Here is a 5,791-nt window from a genome sequence, read left to right on the forward strand (position 1 = left end):
TATTTATTTATTTATTTTGGTTTTTCGAGACAAGGTTTCCCTGTGTAGCCCTGGCTGTCCTGGAACTCACTTTGTAGACCAGGCTGGCCTCGAACTCAGAAATCCGCCTGCCTATGCCTCCTGAGTGCTGGGATTAAAGGCGTATGCCACCACGCCCAGCCCAAATGCTGGAATTTAAGACATATGCCACACCGTCTGGCTCGTAGTAGGTTCTTAAGAAGTGATTTTATAGTCAATGAAGTTGCTGGCTGCAGTAGCTTGGTGGATATTTTAGATTCTATTTGGTTTTCCAGAGTCATATTTGGTTGGGCAAGCTTTTAATCCCAGCACTGGGGCAATGCAAAGGTAAGCAATCTCTATTATTTCGAGACTAGACTGATGTATGTATACAGGTCCAGAACAGCCATGGCTATGTAGTGTAATCTTTAAAAAAAAAAAAAAATTAAAATGCAAAAATTAAAAGTAAACCTTGTTTCAACACCTGTACTCTAGTAGTACACTGGGAATTTGATAATAATTCCGTAGTACTGTAGAGTCACTCGCAGGAAAATGTAATCTTCCTTACAAGCCCAAGTAGGCTTACAGGTTAGCCTTAAATAGTTTCGATCCCGTTATTGCGGTTGTAGGGACCCTTTGTTGTTGTTGTTGTTGTTGTGCGCATGCGTGCGGCGCTTCCGCGTTTGTTTGGGCTGGGTTATTACGTCATTGGGCCGCGCGGCGCGGCTGGGGCTGTGATTGCCGGAAGTTGAGCGGCGGTAAGTAAGCGGTGGTTGCAGAGCAGCCGCCGGGGCTGGCGGGGTTCACTTAGGAAAGCTGAAGCTAGTTTTGGGCTGGTCTGGAATATTCTTCACCTGTCTATACTCGGTCCCCTGGTACTCCGGCAGAGAGTGTTGCGATCTCCGGGTCGGGAGGCGCCTCTGGTTGCTCATTCTGTGAAGTGCTGCCTTTGGCGTGTGTGGACGGGCCACGGAGTAAGCTTGTGTCCCCGGACTGTGAAGGGACTTGATCTTGTTACTTATGAGGAGGACATAATTAAATCTTTTCTACTAGAGGTTCTGCATCCCCTTAAAGGGCCCAGAGATTACAAATTAGTACTTTATAGGAAATCAGCCTGGTGAGGCAAATGCACTTGTCAGAAAGTTTCTGAGCCAGGCATGGTCGTGGAGAGAGGTGACCCCAGCCGCAGGAAACCTGAGCCAAGAGAACTGCTATTTAGAACCAGCCTAGGCAATCTGACACAAACCCTTTTGCAAACTGGAAAAGGGGTGTGGGGTGTAGTTAAGTCCCAGAGCCGTTCCTCAGCGTTCCAGGGTCCTGGGTTCAATTACCAGCACATGCCAAATTGAATTTGAGATGAGACCGAATTCAACCTGCGTCTACAATTTTATTTAATTCTTTAAAATTATTTGTAACTATGAGTGCGTGTATGCGTGTGTGATCGCATGCCTCCAGAGACAAGACATGGCGGACCCCAGCAGAAGTGGAGCTCCAGGCAAGCTGTGCCTGATATGGGTGCTGGAAACCCAACCCAGGTCCTTGTAAGCACTGAGTCGAGTCAGCTTTCCAGTATAAATTAAATTTATTTTTTAAAAACTGAATGCCATGCACCCCATGCTGTCTTTGAACACTCAGTGAAGCAGAGGCCGGCCTTTGAGTTTTTATATTTCTACTTCCACCTCCTTGGGTCCTGGGGTTACAGGTGTGTACCACTACGCCTGTTTTTCTGATGTGTTCCTTCATGCTGGGCATCATAATATCATGGGCTATTTATTGATTTTTTTTTTTTTTTTTTTACATTCAGGGTTTCCTATTTCTAATGGATACATTACAAGATGGTGTGTTTGTATGTGTTTCTGTGTGTGTACCTTATAGCTTATACAGGGGGGAAACAGGGGTAAACAAATGGAAAGTGGTTCCTGGGGGGGAAAAAAAAAGAGACTTTGGAGTCATATTGACAGCAAATACTCTATTGTCACCTCAGAGCTTCACTCCCATATCAGGCATCCTATTTATAAATCCTGGTCACAAATGTGCTTTCCCTTTCAAACGTGCTAATTTGGTGGCTTTTTATGTTGGTTTGACTTTGTCTTTCTTTTTTTAAAACCCATGTAACTGGTAAACAGACCTGTCTGCCTTGTAGACTTGAGGACTCTGCCTCAGGCTTTTCCTTTCCCATAGACTGTTATTTGTTTATTTTTTTATTTTATTTATTTATTTATTTATTTAGGACTTGGGACACCTCAACCACAGGCCTTGGTTTTCGAAAGCTCATGACTTCCTGTTGCTTCCAGCTTGCCTCCACCCAGTTCTTACTCAAAAAGTCATGTGAGGAGCTAAGGACTGTGGCTTGCAGTCACAGTCACAGTCATTGCCCAATTAGAGTCATACTTGCTTTTAGTTGCCCCACGTGTATCTTTGAAAACTGCTAGACTGCCTTCCTCTCTCCTCTGTAGCTAAATGCACTTAGTTCTTTATCCATAGTCAGCTCTACTGTGATACAAGACTTTTTTTTTTTTTTTTTGGTTTTTCGAGACAGGGTTTCTCTGTGTAGCCCCGGCTGTCCTGGAACTCACTCTGTGGACCAGGCTGGCCTCAAACTCAGAAATCCGCCTGCCTCTGCCTCCCGAGTGCTGGGATTAAAGGCGTGTGCCACCACCGCCCGGCCAAGACTTTTATATTATTAAATCCCAACATACAAAGCAGTCTCTGGTATATATGTTTAACAAATATGCATAGATATACCAAGTCAATGGCATACTTGAATACCAAATAAAAGACACATGTGAGTGCCTATTATGTACCAGGCTTTATTTGTAAGTCCTAAAGATGAAGTAGGATCCCCTAAGTGTCCGTGAATTGTACACTTTAAATGAGGTGGTAGTGATTATCTTAATCTCAGCACTTGAGAGGCTGAGGCAGAGAAAGCAGAGAAGGATTAAGAGTTCAATATGCTAGGTGTGGTGGTGCACACCTTTAATCCCAGCACTCTGGTGGATCTCCGAGTTCAAGGCCAGCCTCATCTACAGAATAAATTTACAGGGGTAGCCAGTGCTATTCAGAGAGACCTTGTCTTAAAAAAACATAAGAGTTCAATCTTGTGATAGGCATACTAGTACAATCATTTCATCTCAGTACCAGAAGCAGGCAGATATCTTAGGATCTGGAGACCATCCTGATCTTCACAGTGGGGCTTTGTCTAAACAAACAAAAAATTCGAAGTTGAGGCCTGGAGCAATGTTTCAGTGGCTTACCCATGCCATGCAAACACAAGGATCAGCGACCCAGAATCCTCATAAGTACCAGGTGGGCTTGATGACCTGTCTCTAATTTCAGCCTTGGAGGGTGGAGGCTGGCTGTGCAGAGCAAGCTGGCTAGCTAGACTATTGACATGGAATATTGATGAGTCCTGGGTCTGTTTGAGAGACTGCTTCAATGGAACAAGGTGGAATGTGGTGGAGGATGACTCCCAACTTCACCTGGGCCTCCACAAGAATGTGCACATATGTGCACCCCTGTGCACATGTGCCCTCCCATAATGCAAACATGCATATATGTACATGGACAACACAAACACATGAAAATGGACAAGGAACAAAGCCATCTTCAGCTGCATGCCTTGGTCAAGGCCAGCTTGGGCTACATGAAGCCCAGTCTCCAGAAATGAATGAATTAGTAACAGAATACTTCTAAGGAGTGGGAGGTGCTTCAAGTCCTGGGTGGTTGTATAAAATTCCCGGTAACAGGATGGAGAGCAACCAGGAGCCATTTGGTTTCTGTTTGGATTTGAGGATGCTATTTGAGAATGTGGTGAACAAGAATGAACTCTGAGGACATGGTATTTGAGCCAAACCCAAACAATGAAAACTATCTTCACCCCAGCTTTGTCCCCCAGTTTTCTTACACTGCTTACAGTTGTCTTGCATAGAGCTCTGCCCTCATCTGCCTGGAACATCTGTCTTCAGGTTTATGTGGCCAACTTCTGTGTGATGTTTGGACCTTTTAAAGAGTGGAGGATAGGACTTTATTACAAAACCACAGGATCAAGGTTCATTTTCTGAAGGCCAATATAGTGGCACATACCTTTAGTCCCAGCATTCTGGAGGCAGAGGCAAGTAGATCTCTAAGTTCAAGGCCAGTTTGGTCTACAGAGTTACAGGACAGCCTGAGCCACACAGAGAAATGCCTTTGTGGGCAGGGAGTTCAGGGAATCCTTTTCTGTCCTTAGCCTGTCTCTCTCTCTCTCTCTCTCTCTCTCTATATATATATATATATATATATATATATATATATATATATATATACATCTTTCTCAGTTTATTTTTTATTATACCTAAGTACACTATAATATAACTGTCTTCAGACGCACCAGAAGAGGGCATCAGATCTCATTATGGATGGTTGTGAGCCACCATGTGGTTGCTGGGATTTGAACTCAGAACCTTCAGAACAGTCAGTGCTCTTAACTGCTGAGCCATCTCTCCAGCCTGCCAGTATCTCATTAAAGAAAATAAGCATGGATCTGCTTAGTGCCTTACAGGGCCCCAGCATCTGGGAATGCAAAGATGAGGGATGTATGTATCCTTTCCCTCCAGGAGCTGACTTGTGACAATCTGGCAAGAAACTTGCAGAGATTTGAGGGAGGAGGACTTTGGTTGCAGGCAAATCAGGCTGGGGATACACAGCCACACTGGCACTTTATCTTGGATCTAGCAGGTACGTCCAGTGTGTGCAGCCCAACACAAAACTGCAGATTTATTTAAAACATTAAATTACACAGACAGCATGAACTTTATAGGTGACAGCACACTGTTCTGGTGTCAAAAGCTTGGACCCACTTGGAACAGTGCCCAGGGTACTCCAAATAAAGAGGATTTGCAGGTGATAAGAATGAGGCCCTGGGCGACACTGAATGGCCTGAAGGGAAGCAGAGCCATGGTAGAGTTGCAGGCTAAAAGGTGTCTGAGAAGTAGGAGCCACATTATGCATGGCCCCGTAGGCAGTAGCATTTTAAGCACAGAGGCTACATGCCACTCTTCTAAAAGTTACTTCCTGGGCTTCAGGGTCCTCTATAGAATATGGAGGAGAGGTCTGGTGCACATCATACATGAAGCCCTGAGTTCCATCTTTATAGCAGATTTGGGTAAATTAATAAAAGAATGTACTGTGTCAACAAGAAGGCTCTGTGGTGAGAGGTGCTTGCTGCCAAGTCTAATGACCTGAGTTTGACCCACAGGACCCACATGGAAGATGAGAACATGCCTTCTGATCCCCACATGCATCCCCACTCTGGCATGCTCTTCCTACCAAATTAAAAAGCGATAAAAATATAGAATGTATAGAAAAATTGTGGTTTTTTTAAATGTTGACATTTCCCAGTTGGACTTGTTGGTGTATGCCTCTCCTCAGAAGGCTGAGGCCTGAGGATTGCACATTCCAGACCAACCTGGTCCCTGGAAGAAGACATTGTCTCAGAAAGCAAAAGTTAAGGTAGAACGCTATTTTTTTTTCTAGTTTCTATCATAGTTCTTTTTTCTTGTTTGGTTGGTTTGCTTTTTCAAGGTAGGGTTTCTCTGTGTAGCCCTGGCTGTGCCACCACTGCCTGGCACTATCATAGTCCTTTCTTCTGCATCGTGTGTGTGTGTGTGTGTGTGTGTTTGTGTGTGTGATAGTGACAGTGTAAAACCCCAATTGAAACTCTGGAGCTTCAGAAAAAACACTTTTTTTTTTTGGAGACAGGGTTTTTCTGTGTAGCCCTGGCTGTTCTAGAACTCACTTTGTAGACCAGGTTGGC

At 44.4% G+C, this 5,791-nt stretch overlaps 1 protein-coding gene across 4 annotated transcripts in view; it reads left to right on the forward strand.

Moving 5' to 3' along the window:
- Positions 1–713: 713 nt before the first annotated feature.
- Atg7 (autophagy related 7) overlaps positions 714–5,791 on the forward strand; it is a 211,711-nt gene continuing 206,633 nt past the window's right edge. Inside the window, exon 1 of one of the 4 annotated variants that reach the window (XM_021164861.1) lies at positions 714–755. The gene's annotated coding sequence lies outside the window, so the exon portion shown is untranslated. Of the gene's footprint in view, positions 756–4,592; positions 4,714–5,791 lie in introns of those variants that run through there. The other 3 variants (XM_021164859.1, XM_029478810.1, XM_021164860.2) reach the window with 3 other exon arrangements.

Source organism: Mus caroli, chromosome 6 (assembly GCF_900094665.2).
Source record: "Mus caroli chromosome 6, CAROLI_EIJ_v1.1, whole genome shotgun sequence".
Classification (NCBI taxonomy): domain Eukaryota; kingdom Metazoa; phylum Chordata; class Mammalia; order Rodentia; family Muridae; genus Mus; species Mus caroli.